The sequence below is a fragment of the Mus musculus genome, chromosome 14, assembly GCF_000001635.26.
Source record: "Mus musculus strain C57BL/6J chromosome 14, GRCm38.p6 C57BL/6J".
Lineage (NCBI taxonomy): Eukaryota > Metazoa > Chordata > Mammalia > Rodentia > Muridae > Mus > Mus musculus.
Genome location: NC_000080.6, coordinates 13,253,044 through 13,270,203, shown reverse-complemented (window position 1 = coordinate 13,270,203; position 17,160 = coordinate 13,253,044). Strand labels below are relative to the sequence as shown.

The window sequence follows — 17,160 nt, the reverse complement described above, 5'->3', positions numbered from 1 at the left end:
ACTAGACTTCTCAGAGGAGACTCTAAAAGCCAGAAGTGCCTAGATTGATATCTTGCATACTCTAGAGACCACAGATGCCAATCAAACTACTATACCAAGAAAACTTTCAATAACATGTTTCATGATAAAGTCAAATTTAAACAATACCTATATAGAAATCCAGCACTCCAGAAGCTGTTGCTAGAAAACACAGGAAATAAATAATTTTCACCAGCAAAACCAAAAGAAGGGAAATGAACATGAGTGTGTAGCATACACACACATACACACACACACACACACACACACACCCCAACACCAATATAAAATAAATAAATAATCATTGGTTATTGCTATCTCTCAATATCAAGATCTCAGTTTTCTAGTAAAAAGTCACTGACTAACAGAGTAGATTTGAAAACAGAATCCATCTTGTTGCATCTCATACCATAACATCAAGAATAGACATTACCTCAAGGTAAAATGTTGGAAAAAGATATTCCAAGCAAATGGAACTAACTAGCAAGCTTGTGTAGCCATTTTAATATCTAATAAAATAGACTTCAAGCTAAAAGTAATTAGCAGATATAGGGAAAGACACTATATATCCATCAAAAGAAAACATTATCCAAGATGACATTTCACTTCATTTTTATTATATTTTCTTTATTTACATTTCAAATATTATCCCATTTCCTCATTTTCCTCTCCAAAATCCTCCCTATTCCATTCCCCCTCCCCCTGCTCACCAACTCACCCACTCTTGCTTCCCTATCCTTGTATTCCCCTAACCTTGGCCCAGGCATTCCCCTATACTGAGGCATAGAACCTTCACAGGACCTAGGGCCTCTCCTCCCATTGATGTCCGACAAGGCCATCCTCTCCTACATATGCTGCTGGAGCCATGAGTCCCTCCATGTGTAGTCTTTGCTTGGTGGTTTAGTCCCTGGAAGCTCTGAGGGTACTGGTTGGTTCATATTGTTGTTCCTCCTACGAGGCTACAAAACCCTTCAGCTCTTTGGGTCCTTTCTCTAGCTCCTCCATTGAGGACCCTGTGCTCAGTCCATTGTTGGCTGTGAGCATCCACTTCTGTTTTTGTCAGGAACAACATTTTACTTCTTAGGGTGGCTAAGTTTGAAAAACAAAACAAAAAGAAAAAAAAAAAAAAAACACCACTACAGCTTAAACCCCATATTGACACCTTATATACTGATGGTTGGATACTTCAATACATTATCAATAGACAGATCATCCAGCCAAAAACTCAACAGAGAAATGCAACCATAATAGCCATTATAAACCAATGGACCTAAAGGATACGTACAGAGCATTTTTCCAAACATAAAAGAATATACCTTCTTCTCTGTACCTTATGAAAATTCCTATGAATTCAACACATCAAAATTCCAATTCTTTATAGATTTTAAAGGACAATTCTCAAATTCATATGGAAAAAGGAAAAACCCAGGATAGCTAGAATAATCCTGATCAGTAAGGAAACTGTTGGAGGCATCACGTCTCTGATTCAAGTTATACTGCAGAGCTAAAGTAATAAAAGATGAGTGGTATTGGCATAAAAACAAATCTGTTTATCAATGGAATCAACTTCAAGACCAAGACATAAATCTGAACACCTATGTACACCTGATTTTTCATAAATAAACCAAAAATACATGCTGGGGAAAATGACAGCATCTTCAACAAGTAGTGCTGGACTAATGCATGTAGAAGAATAGATTCATTACCCTGCACAGAATGGCTTAAGATTAAAAACACAAGTAATAGTTCATGCTGGTGAGTCTGTGGAGGAAGGGGAACACTCCTCCATAGATGGTAGCAGCACAAATTCATACAGCCACCATGGCATCCATATGGTGGTTGTTCAGAAAGTTTCAAATCCATCTACTTTAAGACCCAGCTATACCACTCTTGGGTATATATCCAAACAGCAAAATTCTCTTGTGCTTGCTCATATATAGAATGTAGTATCAAATCTTTAGATTTATGTGTTTAACTTAGAATACATGTAGAATCCATAACATTGGAGTAGGATCATTGATGGTAAGGGGGGGGGGGTTCTTAAAGAAGGAGACATAAAGGGGAAAGGAGTAATGATGGAAATGAGGTTCAGCTGCAGAGAAGGATGGAAAGTAGGTCAGAGAGAGGATAAGAAACATGAAGGATTGTTTGAAAAGGTCATATTAATACCCAGTATTTTATAAACCTTATATACAGACTTTTTATATCCATGTAAAAATTTAACTGGAGTTACCCTACAAAAATGATAATGTTTCTTCCTGAGGCCATAGACTATCTAATTAAAACTTCCAGTGCCACGTGTAGGATGCCACAAGTTGCTGGTCAGGGGTATGCTGGAGATCCTCCAAAACAATACAGCAAGTTGCTATTGCTCTCAACTATCCACCAGAACTTATGATACTATTGCTGAAGATACCACACACTTTGATCACATGATATTGAGAAATCAAACTGGTATTGATTGGAGTGTTGTATGACCTTATTCCTGAGAGAATATTAACAAATATCTACTCACCCCAGTTTTCAAAGTATTCATATTTGCTTTGGATATTTTATATATGCAGAAGCTGTCATAATCAAACATGTCTTGTATGTATCAAGGAATGACTAGTCCAGAAGTCAAGTGGCTTATTTTCCCTCCATGGTTCTAGTCCTTTTACAGGCAGCTGTGATTTTAGTCAGTGCAGGATCTAGGAGCCTTCAGCTCCAGTTCTTCCAGTTGACCATGTGTCACAGAGGAGCAGCATTTGCTACATCCACTGTTGGCATCTGACGATACAGTCCCTACAAACACGCCAAGCTGTCCCACAACCTGGAAGAGAACTGCTCATAACAACGTCGGGAAAGCACCCAAATCTGCATGAGCTCTGTGCCAAGCAGGCTTATCAGGCTCTTAGATACAGAAACACAGATCTGCAGGACCTATGGCCATTCTACACATGTTGTATATCTGTGACTGGACCATACTTGCTTCCCTTACAAAGGAAAGAGGGAAAATCTATCTACATGAAAATGTTGATGATTTAAGATGTATGAGGAAGCCACATTTGAGAAATTAAGAGATGTTTTCAGATTGATGAAAGGATGCCTTCATAGACTTCATCCCTGATTCCCCCATCACAACAGCAACATCCTCAACACCTAGGCTTCTATCATTTACAGTGTGCTCTGTTATCAGCGACTACACTCCCTGAAGTTATTTTCACACTTAAGACTTAGTATGAAGAAGCAGGTCTTCACAACTGCCTGATTACAGTAGGAATGGTTATTTCCCTGGGCAAAAAAATTGACTGTCTAAGAGAGACTGTCTGTGTGTTCAGAGCAACTCTAAAGTTAACTATTTCAGAGTATTTTTGATGACTTGATAATAATCAACAAATCTTCTCTGGAGTGTAGGGTAGAAGATCATTTCCTTTAATATTTATTAGTATGGAAAACAAACCTTCTCTAGGCTTCGGAAAGAAGGTTCAATCATTGTAAACCCACAGTTACTCTGTTGAAGAAAACAAATGTGTCACCATGTAATAAATTATCTAGATTCAGATAGTCATAATTATACTGTATAACAAACAGCTTTGCAAACCAGATTAAATTTTAAGAGTTCTGTGCAAGCAGGGCCTCCTGCTGGGGATGGCATGACTGCCTTCTGCTGCTCTTTGATCATCTTCTCTCCCTTGTAACATCTCTCTAACAGAGTGTGGGTAAGGGAACACAGATGCTCCAAGTAGATCCATGTTGCTGGGACCTGACTGGGAGGTTGTCTTATCTTCAAAATTCTCCTAGACTTAACTGTGTTGCCTCTGCCTCACCTCATTTGGTCATGCCCTCTTTCCGTGGTTGCTTAGCAACCAAAGACCCTCAGTCTCCCTTCTGCTAAGGCCCTATTCACAAGCCATGGTACCTGCCTTATATGCAGAACACAGCAGAACACAATAAAAACCTGTGAATCCTGTCCCCCTAATGAACTTGGAGAGAATGAGTTACTTGAAGTTTCCTCTCTCTCTCTCCCTCTCTCTCCCCCTCCCCCTCCCCCTTCCCCTCTCCCTCTTCTCTCTCTCTCTCTCTCTCTCTCTCTCTCTCTCTCTCTCTCTCTCTCTCTGACTGTCCTTAGCTAGCCCACTATATTTCTTTTGGAAGGCAGGTTGAGCTTCCTTACGTAACTGCTGGGCCACACACTGAGCTCTGTAGGTCTCAGTGAACCCAGTGAGTAGCTCAAGCTTTGCTCTGACTATGCTTTATTCTTACTGTACTGCAAAATGATCCATGGCTACACCAGATGTCCTGGGTCCTGTCTTTACAAAATCACATAGAATTGTATTTTATGATGTTGTTGGCATAACTGTGAATTCAAGTTACATTACAACTACTGTTTTCTTCCTCCTTGAGAAGAAATCATAATGTTTCACTAGCCACTCAAAGGCATGTGTGAGGCCCTGTGTAGAGGAGAAGCCAGACCCTCAAGGACTTTTATAACTACAACATGTATGTTTAGGTTTTTCATATGGCTACTGTAAAACAATTTTATTATCATTTCCTTTGTATTAATAGTGTGTTGAGTTTCAGGTTCTAAGACCTAAAACAATAAATGCAATAGATACCCAAAGTGTTTAGTATCGACTATATGAAGTAAAACCATGATGGGATGATGCTGACAATTACTATGATGACCATGACTGAGTATAACCACCACTCAGGATCTAAGGCAAGAGGGATGGGAAGTTTGAGGCCAGTCTGAGACACATAGCAAGGCCCTCTCTTTAGGAGAGCAGACGAAGTCCTGAATTTGCAAATTATTGACATAAGGACAGCCATGTCAAGGACTCCAATGCCTCAGAGACATGAGAGTGGCAAAGTCTTCCTCTAGTCCAAGTATGAATATTTATGAACAATTTATCAATGTATGCAGCAATTACCACCCCCAGGCTCTCCTCCTTGATGACTACAACCTGAGACTGCTCATCTACAGAGACCTCCTATTAAGATTAGCTAAGCCTACCTCCTCCTTCACCTGAATACAATAAATCTAGTTCCTCAATTCAGATGTATAAAATAAATATGATGGGTATTGGGTTGCTGTTGGTGTGTCTCTATCAGAGCTCACAGTCCATTTGTCCCAGCTTTTCTTCATGAATCTCTGTTCTTTCTTCATTCCCCCACTGTCACATTCAGGACCAAGCCATGCAGGATGTGGCATTCTCTCCAACATACAAGGTTTCAGTAAGATGGTCTTTAATAGCCCTGCTGCCTCAGAGTGCGGAAAGCAAACTATCATTGCCAGCATTTAGTTATATACTGATGAGTCCAACGTAAGTTCATCAAGTGCCTATGTTTCTCAAAAAGTAAACAATTTCACTCATTCACTGTTTATGAATGTCTATTTCAGACAAATCATTTAGGCTCTGGGGCTTATAGCCATGACAGTACAAGTCCACTGGGACTAGCAAATCCACTGAACAGATGTGTTTGTAATAAGTATAAAATGAACTCAAAATAATCCAGACTCATCTACACATATTAATTCTGGTTATCTCAAAGCTTGCATCCATGACTGTATGCTAGGGAACATGAAAATACATGACTCTGTCTAGTCTGTGAAGCCATCCTTCTTTTGATTATTAATACAGTTTTAGCAAAGTTTTCTGTAGCTTTTTCATTTAGAAAAACTTACCTGTCCTCTTTTGTGTGTGATATAGGAAATTTTTCCTTAAAGGTACATGGGAACATTCCTCTAGAAAGCAAAAGAAAACTAAGCAATTGTCTGGAATCTTTCTGCTACATTTAAAAGTTATTTAAGTCATGTGTTTTTGTCCATTTTTTCCTGAATTATCAAGATAATCACTGCATTAATGGAATCCCAATGCAGTAGAATGGATTACAAGGCATGGTATAGTACAAAGGGGATACTTTATTATTTACTATAAAGGAAATGCATATCCTTAGCTTAAGGGAAATTGTATAGATTGGTATAAAATGAAAGCTGGAGTCTCTAGAGAGTGCAGTATATTGTGTCAATGGCATTTTTGTAATGTTTAGTTCAAGGTGTTTTTGGAGGGTTGGGTTTTTTTTTTGATTGTTTTGAATTTACTTTATTTGTTTGTGCAAAGGCAATAAAAATTATTGAAATTGTTTCTATCTTGTCTTTGTGCTGCACCACTGAAGGAACCTCTGAACTAAAGGTAGTCTAACCCTGTCCTTTTTAAAGTTAAATTTAAATTATAGACATTTTCTATCTGATCATATTTACATGTTTCACTAATTTTAATCAACATTTATTCCTGACTGATCGATGCTGTGAGAAGTTATCTCATTTTACTAGAACAGCTAAAGAAGTCACTGAATTTCCTTTATTCAACTTTATTTTTGTGAGGATTCAATTCTCTTGGATGGTCATAAACTAATGTCTTTCATATCATATTTTTAATTCTCTGGCTGAATTCTGCAAGTTGTCTGTGGCACTGAGAAGTAACTAAGAAGGCACTGACAGAAGGACCTGACTTGTGGACCTTGGTAGCTTTCCATGAGAGTGGGCGTTATCATACATGTTTCTCAATGATGGTTTCTGTAGAATCTGGCCTTCAAAGGCTAAAGATTTTTCTTCACTAAATCTATGGAACAAAATTCTCTTACTCAACTGCAGAAGCTTCATAACATTCTGTTTATGTCTAAGTCTGGTCTTTGAAAACTGAAAATCAAACATTCTCTATTTTGTTTTTATTTGCATTTATTTGTCTGTGCCATGTGTCCACTGAAGTAAGTCATACAATGTACAAGAATAAAAAGAAATATAAACCAAAAGAAGAAATGACATAAGATGCTATCTAACATGTTTGTGTCCTGATTGTTACATAGATATTTGTGTCTCCTTTACTTTTGGTATTGTCTTCAAAAGCTACAATAAGTATTATTGCTCATAAAGCTTACGATTTATGTTTGAATATGACAATAAAAACTTTATCATGGGAATTCCTGGGACAAAAAGCATGTACTCAATGTTGATGGATGTCATCACCTTCCCCTCTACAACAATTAAACTGACTCCCATCTTCCATAGCGTACATCATTTTCCAGAGCTTCATATACTTATATTTAATGCCTATTCTGTATTTTCCCAGCTTGGTAACTGCAAGTATTTTCACAGTTTATGGTTTTCCATGTCCTCAACTATGAAAGTGATTGGCTATATTATCACAGACACTTTAGCATTTTGTATCTTGTATTACTTATTGACATGCAAAATATTATGTTAAATGACCCTAAGGCATTTTGAATGTAATTTATGTTAAATGACCCTAAAGCATTTTGAATGTAATTCAAGACTAACATAGGAATTCATCTGATTAAGTACATAGATTTTACAGAATGTAAGGCAATTCGTTACTCCACTTCATTTGATAACAATGAAATATAATGCAGGCATAAGAGGGAGGAGAACTGAGTCTCTGAGATTCAGCTAATCATTATTCTGTGATGATATCACTGCATCTGCAAGCTGCAAACACAGACTTGGTACTCATTACAGTGAGATTTGTTTCAATGCTCACATGATAACAACCATGAGAGACAGCTAGCACTGTCATGTCCCTTGAGCATGTGTAATTATGCAAAGACTCCAGTGTGTAATTAGTACAATGGATTTTGGTCTCAATTCAAATTTTGCAAAGCCTCTATTTCACGTGTCCCATGCTGTTACTGACTCAGACTTCCCAGGATAGATTCTTTTCACCATAAGAATTCCACAAATAGAAGTTAAAGGAACATGCATAAGAGTTTCAAGGAAAACAGATGAGATTTATTGTCAACTATACAATCACAATTCTTAAGTAGACATCAAAAACATCTAAAATATACTCTGTAAATTCTGTGCTCATTTGTTATATTTTCTATTTCATAATTATCTAGGTATCACCCAATTTTCAGTTTTTTTTTCAAGTGTGGAGAAAGAAAAAACAAAAACAAAGTAAAACAAACAAAAACCCTTGAAATCTGAATAACACTAAGGTGATTTGTAGCCAGAACTGCTTTTATAACAGTTGCTTCCATACCCTAAAACTACACTATATGGTGTGCTTGAGAACTTTGGGGAAACTATCACCTCCCATTATACAGATGAAGCATACCACTCACAGTGTATTAGTTATTTTTCTGTTGCTATGATAAAACACCAGGGTCAAGACAACTTATAGAAGAAAGGAGTTTATTTGAGTTTGTGCTTCCAGAGGGATACAAGCACATGATGGTGGGAAACCGTGTCAGTAAGTACAAGATATCTTAGCTGCAAGCTCCCAGAAGAGAGGGAGAGAAATGGAAATGGGGTGACAATATGGACATCCAAAGCTCACCCCAAGTGACACGTTTCTTCCAGCAAGATTACACCTCCTAAATCTCCTAAACAGAATTCAAACATCTGGGCATGTTTGGGGCATTCTCACTCAAACCACACTGAACACAGAAAATTGAAAACTTGGCCAAAGTCATTATCCAGTTAGTAGGAGTCTGATAACTTTTACATGGAGAATAAGGGAGGTTTGTAATATGAGGTGAGGTATTTCTTTGCTTTATGCTATCACTAATAGCTTTCAATGCTTAGGTCATCTTCCACAGTATTCTCTCCACTCAGGTGGGTATCTCTTCAATACTAATATTTCATTTATGTTTCCTTAAATATAAGGGTGGGTGAGAAAGTCATTTTTCTATAACTCAAATGTGGAAAGGGAGAACACATGTGACATAGCTCTTACCTAAGTTATTTCATGAAAGAATAATCCTCCATGAACCCCTTCCTCTTCTACCTGCTGTTCACCATACAGCCTTCTGACTACTCCCATCACCATACTTGGTCTCTAAGAACTTAGGACGTGCCTGTTCATGAGAGGCAGACATATGAGATAGGTTTAAGGAGGAATGGTTGGGGTGACATTTTTAGTGTGGAGATGGAATTCAGTTATCAAAAGCTTAGGGAAGCATCCTCAGATGGTGCATGTGATCAGACAGCCCTGTTACCTGATCAGCACAACCCATAGGAAGAGTCTCAACCACCAAACTCTATACTTCAAGGTCAACTTTCCTTGAGGTCTGGGCTTGAAGGTAAATTCCCTTAGTATCTTTACCAGAAGTAAATCTGAAGTTTCATGTAGAGATGATATCTAAGACAGGGAGAGAAATAATCATGCAATATGGAAGTTTTAGCTTGAGAGCCTCCAATTTCATTTATTTTTTCCATTTTTCAATGATAATATTCATATGAAGAAAATAGTATGTCCAGTATTACAAAAGAAGAAAACATTTCTGTTCAACTCATAGTCTTCAGCTACAATTTAGAAGACAGATCAATTTCAATACTTATCATACGTTCAAATATTTCTGAGGAATCAAATTTCCCTGGAAAGAATTTCTCATGGTGATAGCTAATATGTATAATGAATTTAGTATGGTACAAGTCACCTGTACTAGCCACTTGTTTTTAAAATATCACTAATAAGAAATTTGTGTAAATTTCTACTTTATAGGAGAATAAAACCCAAAGGCTGATTAAATTCTAACATAGTTGTGCATCACTTAATTATGATCATGTGCTTTGAGAAATGGGTTATTAGGAAATTCTGTAACTGGCTAAACATCACAGGCCATTCACATAAACATGAGATGCAGTGGACTGCTGGTCGTGCAAACAGCACTGTCCTATACCAACCTACTCATCAAATAAAAATGAATAAAGATATTAAAAGTGAGGAACAACTTACAGAGAGTCACAATTTTGGCTCTGGTATCAGAGAGTTCAGCCATGGTTTCTTGAGCATGCTCTTAAGCAGGACATCATGGCAGGGCTATGTGGTGGAGGCTGGGCTTCATGCCTTAGTATAGAAGAGGCTGAGAGCAAGGGGATATAGGAAGGGGGTAGGGAAGATGACTTGCTCCCTGCATTTTAATATGCTATTCCTCAACATCATCATATTAAAAATCCATTGGTGTTAATCTATTGATTAGGGCAGCACACTTGAGACTTAGTAGTCACTGAAAATACCTTTGATCATCAAACTGATGTTATTTACTAATTTCCTCAGGGCTTCTCGGGACAAGAAGCTGACAAAATCATCCATTGTATGTATGCTATGCTGTGCCTAAGTGAAAGCAATGTGTTTACAGAACTGGCAGCATCAGCATAGACACAAAAGCAGTGTTACAAGATAATGCTTCTTTGACTACTTAATACTGATTAGGAAATTTTCAGCTCTACTACAATCTTATAGGACCATCATCCTTCCCGTGGAAGATTTCATTGAGCAAATTCTGTGTTGTTTTATAAAAGCTATGCATAGGCTTTTACTCAGGATTTTAAAATTTAAAAGCAGAGTCCTATCTATGATGACATCTTTAAACTTTTTATATCATTGAAGTATCTAAAGCAGAAAGGTGGGCTTGCTTCAAAGGGTTTGCACAGTTCTTTCAACCTGGAACTACCTACCCCTAAATGAGCACAGGTATAAACTCTGGCTTATTTCAAGTCCCTGCTTAAATGTCACCTTATTAATTAAAAAATGTGTAACCGTTGGTATAAAATTCCCACACCTTGAGTTCATACTTCTTAATACCTTCATTCACTCAGCTCACTTCCTTACACTGAATTGACTGCTACTTACTATATCATAACTACTTCTATGTTTTGTGTGTGTGTGTGTGTGTGTGTGTGTGTGTGTGTGTGTGTGTGTGCTATTCTTCATAAAGAACATTAGCACACTCTTCTGGATTTCTTCTGAGGCTAGAATAACTTCTATGTTATCACCCATAAAAATGTAACCTCTTTGAGGTCAGGAACTTGAATCTGTTCCTTGATTCCTTAGTACCAAAAAGAAAGCATGGCACACAAGGAAACTCGCTAAAATCTTCCGGAGTGAATGAAGGAAGAAATCAATGCAACCTCATATCTAACCATTCAGCCTCATTTTACACACGCACACAGAGAGAGAGAGAGAGAGAGAGAGAGAGAGAGAGAGAGAGAGAGAGAGAGAGGGAGAGGGAGAGGGAGAGAGAGAGAGAGAGAGAGAGGGAGGGAGAGAGAGAGAGAGAGAGAGTTACATCACATCTCAGGACAATTTTGGAGACTCCAGGGAGTGCTATTTAAAATATATCTGGTCCTGTTTAAAAAAAACATACTCAAGAAAAGTCTAGAAGGGGTTATATTTTCTTCAAGCACCGACAGCTGGCAGAAGAATGTTCACATCTTCATATATTGTCTGGTCAAGGTCCCTTCCTTCTTGCATAACTCTTAAGTTAGGGAGTCACAATGGACATTCATTATGAGAAATGTGGAAGAACCATTTTCTCCCCCTTTCATAAGCCAAACAACTATTGCCAGTTGGTGAAATTCAGCAAAGGCGAGTGTTTGACTCCAGCACTTACCAGTGTTTCTGAAATATACACTGTAATTAAATTACTCTGAGGCTGTGCTTTAATCAGTGGTGAATTTATGAATATTCAAATGGTTCATTGTGAGGAAATGGAGAAAGATTTGAATATTGTTATTCTAGCCTACGAAGAAATTCAGAAGAGTGTGCTAATATTCTTTATGAAGAATAGCACAGAGAGAGAGAGAGAGAGAGAGAGAGACAGAGAGAGAGACAGAGAAATATACCCAGACCACACCACACAAACACCTTCTAGCAAAACTAAAAGACATTTAAAAAGACAAGTACTTTGATCAAAATTGTAACTAATGACAGGTTTTAAGTCAACACTTTTTATTTATCTAGGCGCATGTTCTTTGTTCAAAAAAACTTTCTTATGAAAGTAAATTAAGATGTCTATTAAGTATTACTCATCACAAGAACAACCATTCTGGATTCAAGCTGTATATTCAAAATGAACAAGAGCTTTGACACTGAATGTCTTTTCCGGTTCACATAGTCAGAAATTAGGTTTTGAAAAAATTGAAACCTCTATGAACTAAGTAATTCTCAAAATTATTTTCTATTTATAGAGATATAACTTGAAGTCAGCCATATTCAGGAATTTCCCTATCACTGTGACCACATACCTGACAAAGTCATTTACAGAAGGAAGTATTTATTTTAACTCATGGTTAGGAGGATAAGTGTACCATAACAGCGCTGGAAGAGATGGCTATGTGGTTAAGAGCACTTGCTGCTCTTCTAGAGAACCCCTGCTTCAATTCCCACACCCACATGGCAGATGACAGCAGTCTGTAATTCCAGTTCTAGGGGATTCATGCCCTCATACAGGCATACATGAGGGCAAAACACCAATGCACATTAAATAAAATGAAAGTAAATTTAAAGCAACAATAAAACAAACAAACAACAAAAACAGTGCACCACAGCAGAGAAAGCACAAGGCACAAAGAAGCCTGAGGCAGCTGGCCATGCTGGTCTGCAGTCAGGCAGCAGCAGATGAAGGCATGTGCTCAGCTGGCTTCTGCCACTTTTCTTCTCTAGTTACTCTGGAGTTACTGTCCGTGTGACAGTGCCACCACATTCAGATGGGTTAAACCTCTCTAGAAACATGCCCAAGACTCCCCCAAAAGTGTGTTGTCTAAGTGCTTCAAATTCAGGCAAGCTGAAATATTACAGTAGTTGTGGCAAAGTCCTCTTTCATTTGTGTTAAATTGAACCAGAATTTAACCCGAGTTGCTGTCTTTACAGTTCAGCAAATTGGTACTTTTATTATCCCTTTGAAGCTGGGCAGTCATGTGAACTGTACATTTTCTGTGGACACAATGAATGCAAACAAGTGGAGCTTTCTGCTTCTGTGTCTAAATGATTTTTCTCAGAATACAAATAAGAAAAGCCATGCAGACAGCAAAAGCTATTTTTATATTCTACTATTAGCTTCTGGGCAGAGCAGATTTGAGAGGACATAGATATTCTAGAAATCTCAGTAGAAGAATCATCCTAAATGAAGTCCTCACCACACAGCAGTAGAACAGGGCACCATGAAAAGAGCCAGTGTTTGCATGACCTCTTTCAAGTAAGTAATCGTTGACTCTCAGCATGCTAGCATGGAGACTCTCAGGCAGCTGGAAGAGAAAAGGCAGAAGATTGCAGAAGCTTTGAACAGTTGAAGTGCCTGACTTGTACTAAATCCACCCCAACCCCCACCCCCACCTCCCTACCACCTCCACACACCTAACCAAATCGATCAGTCTGAAGTCAGCCACCTCCACCCTCTTGTGTATCCTTCCCTACCAGACAATGCACTACAGGAGACTTACATGTCTCAAGCTCCTTGGCTTCTACTGTGAACTTGATTTAGCTGAGGGGGGATTCAAAAGAAGGCCTGGGAAGCAAGTAAAAGACAAAGCTAGTATATCTACTCCACTGCACCCTCTCTGTACTTTACGTAGACTCTCCGGCAGAACCTGGATAGTCCGTGGCCTCCAATCCTTGCAGTATATCTTAGTTTCCACAAGATACCCTATGCCTAATTTCTAATACTATCCTCCTGAGATTTTCTCACTGTGGCCCCAGGTTTGTAGTAACTTCCTTGCTTTGACAAACTTCAGCCTGGTCTATATTCAATGTCATTATCTTAAATTTACACTCACAAGATGTATGTGTGCATGCAAACATACACATACACACACACACACACACACACACACACACACACACACACTTGTGCAAGAGCATGTGGACAACTGCCATTCTACTCAAGGAGTTAATCATTTTTAAAATTATTCTTTATTTCAATGGATTACAAATTTTCAGAGTCAGATTTCCATTTTACTCTTTTCCATTCTACTAACTTGTTCTTCTCATAGACTGTGCTTGCTCCATGATGTCTACCTCATTATACAATGTTTTAGAATAATGTTCAAATCTGTTGCAAGCAATTTATAGATTTCGTGTTTTTAATGGGCAAATTCTTTTCATTAGGTAATCTTACTCACCATCCTGGCACCTCACACCCTTCCACAATTTGAACTTCGGTGGAAACTAATGGTTATGAGTACACTGGTTCTCTGAGCTATGGAATCATTCCCATTAAGCTGCTTTAGCATTTCTTCTGAGGTCCTGATGGGTTGGTTTTCAAGTTGTTTCATCAACTTGAAGTTTCTGTTCTATATCAATAATGTGAACTTGGACTTGTTCATTCAGATTATGGTAGCTTAGAATTTCCTATGATTTCTTTCTCTTTTCAAAATTCATGGTAGGTACACAGAAAGGTTCCTTGCTGCTTGCAACTGAGGAGCGTGGATTTTTCTCAGCTAGAAATATTATTAAAAGTTCCTTCATAAAGGCTGTGACTTGATCTACCTTCTCATTCAAGGAAGCCAACTTCTCATTTTATATAATAACCTGTTTTCAGCCTACAGTACAGCTCACCTTACTTGATGGTTGTTTTGTTTCTACAAATGCATATTTGCTTTTGGACTTCCATTAACATCTTTTGTTTTCTTCTATAATATTTTATTAATTCAGATTCTAATGAGAGGTTTGTATTAGTTAGGCTTTTTTAGTGAGAGGCCAAACTTACTCCATCTTGGAATCAGTCTCCATTTTAAAAGAAAAAGAGGGAGCTGAAGGGGTCTGCAACCCTATAGGTGGAACAACAGTATGAACTAACCAGTACCCCCAGAGCTCCTGTCTCTAGCTGCATATGTAGCAGAGTTTGGCCTACTAGGCCATCAATGAGAGGAGAGGCCCTTGGTCTTGCAAAGATTATATGGCCCAGTACAGGGAAATGCCAGGGCCAGGAAGTGGGAGTGGGTGGGTTGCGGAGCAGGGTGGCAGGAGAGGGTATATGAGACTTTTGTGATAGCATCTGAAATGTAAATGAAGAAAATATCTAATAAAATTGTTTTTGGAAAAAAGAGAATTGCTAACATTATATCAGTATTTATTGAGCTCTTTTATAATAGAACTGCTTTTAGGTTCTCTCTGATAATCAAACCTGCAATGAGAACTCTGCTAGTCACCAAATGTCACCAGTTAATTGCTTCTGAGGGAGTAAGCAGGCATTCTGCAACTCAGAGCACGGTCCAAAGTGTTATAAAACCATTAACCAAAGGTCATAAAAAGAGAACTAATTATTTATTATAGGTGCTAGGACAGAAGGTAAAATATTGACTGGGTTTATCTATACAAAACTTCACTAATAACTTAGTTATGGTTATTAATTCTCTAGGAAATAATCAAACTCAGGGCTGAAATCAACCAAGTCAAGTGGCTCAGAGGCTTGGATGCCCACCAGGGGCTGAGTGGAAAGCGTCTGGCAGCCCTACTGCATCTGCCTGCCAAAAACATAGGAGGAACTCTGGCCAGACATGGGCTACTCTCCTCTCCATTCCCCACTTCCCCAGGGCCCCTTTTTTTGTTCCCAACAGAGAGTTTTGCTGGGTACAGTAGCCTGGGCTGGCATTTGTGTTCTCTTAGGTCTGTATAACATCTGCCCCGGATCTTCTGGCTTTCATAGTGTCTGGTGAGAAGTTTGGTGTAATTCTAATAGGCCTGCCTTTATATGTTACTTGACCTTTTTCCCTCAGTGCTTTTAATATTCTATCTTTATTTAGTGGATTTGTTGTTCTGATTATTATGTGTCGGTAGGAATTTCTTTTCTGATCCAGTCTATTTGGAGTTCTGCAGGCTTCTTGTATGTTCATGGGCATTTCTTTCTTTAGGTTTGGGAAGTTTTCTTCTATAATTTTGTTGAAGATATTTTCTGGCCCTTTAAGTTGAAAATCTTCATTCTCATCTACACCTATTATCCTTAGGATTAGTCTTCTCATTGTGTCCTGGATTTCCTGGATGTTTTGAGCTAGGATCTTTTTGCATTTTGCATTTTCTTTGATTGTTGTGTCCATGTTTTCTATGGAATCTTCTGCACCTGGGATTCTCTCTTCCATCTCTTCTATTCTGTTGCTGATACTCACATCTATGGTTCCTGATTCCTTTCCTAGGATTTCTATCTCCAGAGTTGTCTCTCTTTGTGATTTCTTTATTGTTTCTACTTCCCTTTTTAGATTTTGGATGGCTTTGTTCAATTCCATCACCTGTTTGGATGTGTTTTCCTGTAATTCCTTAAGGGATTTTTGTGTTTCCTCTTTAAGGACTTCTACTTGTTTAGCAGTGTTCTCCTTTATTTCTTTAAGTGAGTTATTAATGTCCCTCTTAAAATCCTTGACCAGCCTCATGAGATATGATTTTAAATCCGAATCTTGCTTTTTGGGTGTGTTGGGGTTTCCAGGACTCGCTGTGGTGGGCATACTGTGTTCTGATGTTGCTTTGTAGTCATGGTTTCTGTTAGTAAGATTCTTACGTTTGCCTTTTGCCATCTGGTAATCTCTGGTGTTAGATGTTCTAGCTGTCTCTGGCTGGAGCTTGTCTCTTCTGTGATTCTGTTAACTTCTGTCAGCAGTCCTGGGAGTCCACCTCTCTCCTGAGTCTCAGTGGTCAGAGCACTCTCTGCAGGCAAGCTCTCCTCTTGCTGGGAAGGTATACAGAGGTCTGTAGTTCAGATCCACCTCCCGGCTGAAGATGAAGGTCCAAAGGGACCCAGTCCAAGAAGCTCTGTTGCTTCTATGGCCCACACACTCTTCTGCATGGACTGCTCTCTGAGAGACCAGGGATACAAGATGGCACTCTCATCTGAGTCCCAGAGTCAGAGCCCTTTCTGGAGCCTGATTCTCCTCAGTGATCCTAAGATTCTGGGTGTTCTAGGGCACCTGCAGTTTGGAAAGTCCTCTGGGAACTATGGGACTGTCCACCGGGCCCAAGGTGGCACGGGGCTGGAGCCAACTGGAATTAACCCCAGCCACTGTTTGGGCATGTCCTGTGTCCTTGCTCCTGCTGGCACATGCACCTCTGGGTTTTTTGGAACAGATGTTGTGTTCCACTCCTAAGATCCTGGGTGTACTAGGGCACCTGTGGCATGGAGAGTCCTCTGGGGACCGTGGGACCGTCCACTGAGTTTGCACCCAAGGTGGCACTGGAATGTTAGAAATTCTTAGATCATCATTAAGAATTAAGAAATCATCTATTTTTCTATTAGCACTACTACAAGACATTATATTCTCCTTGTTCTTCAGAGATCTGCTCAAAAGGGCAGCCTAATACCTAGTGATTGTTATACATGTTATACATGTTTATCCTGTTAATAATAACAGGAAAAACATATTAATAACAGGAA

The 17,160-nt window shown here is 38.8% G+C and overlaps 1 long non-coding RNA gene across 2 annotated transcripts in view; it reads left to right on the top strand.

The window, feature by feature from the left end:
* The window catches only part of Gm5087 (predicted gene 5087), a 127,251-nt gene that overhangs the window by 14,435 nt on the left and 95,656 nt on the right, over positions 1–17,160 (top strand). Inside the window, exons 3-5 of one of the 2 annotated variants that reach the window (NR_121589.1) lie at positions 5,188–5,324; positions 6,178–6,194; positions 6,462–7,071. This is a non-coding gene — a long non-coding RNA (predicted gene 5087). Of the gene's footprint in view, positions 1–5,187; positions 5,325–6,177; positions 6,195–6,461; positions 7,072–17,160 lie in introns of those variants that run through there. The other variant, NR_121588.1, reaches the window with a different exon arrangement.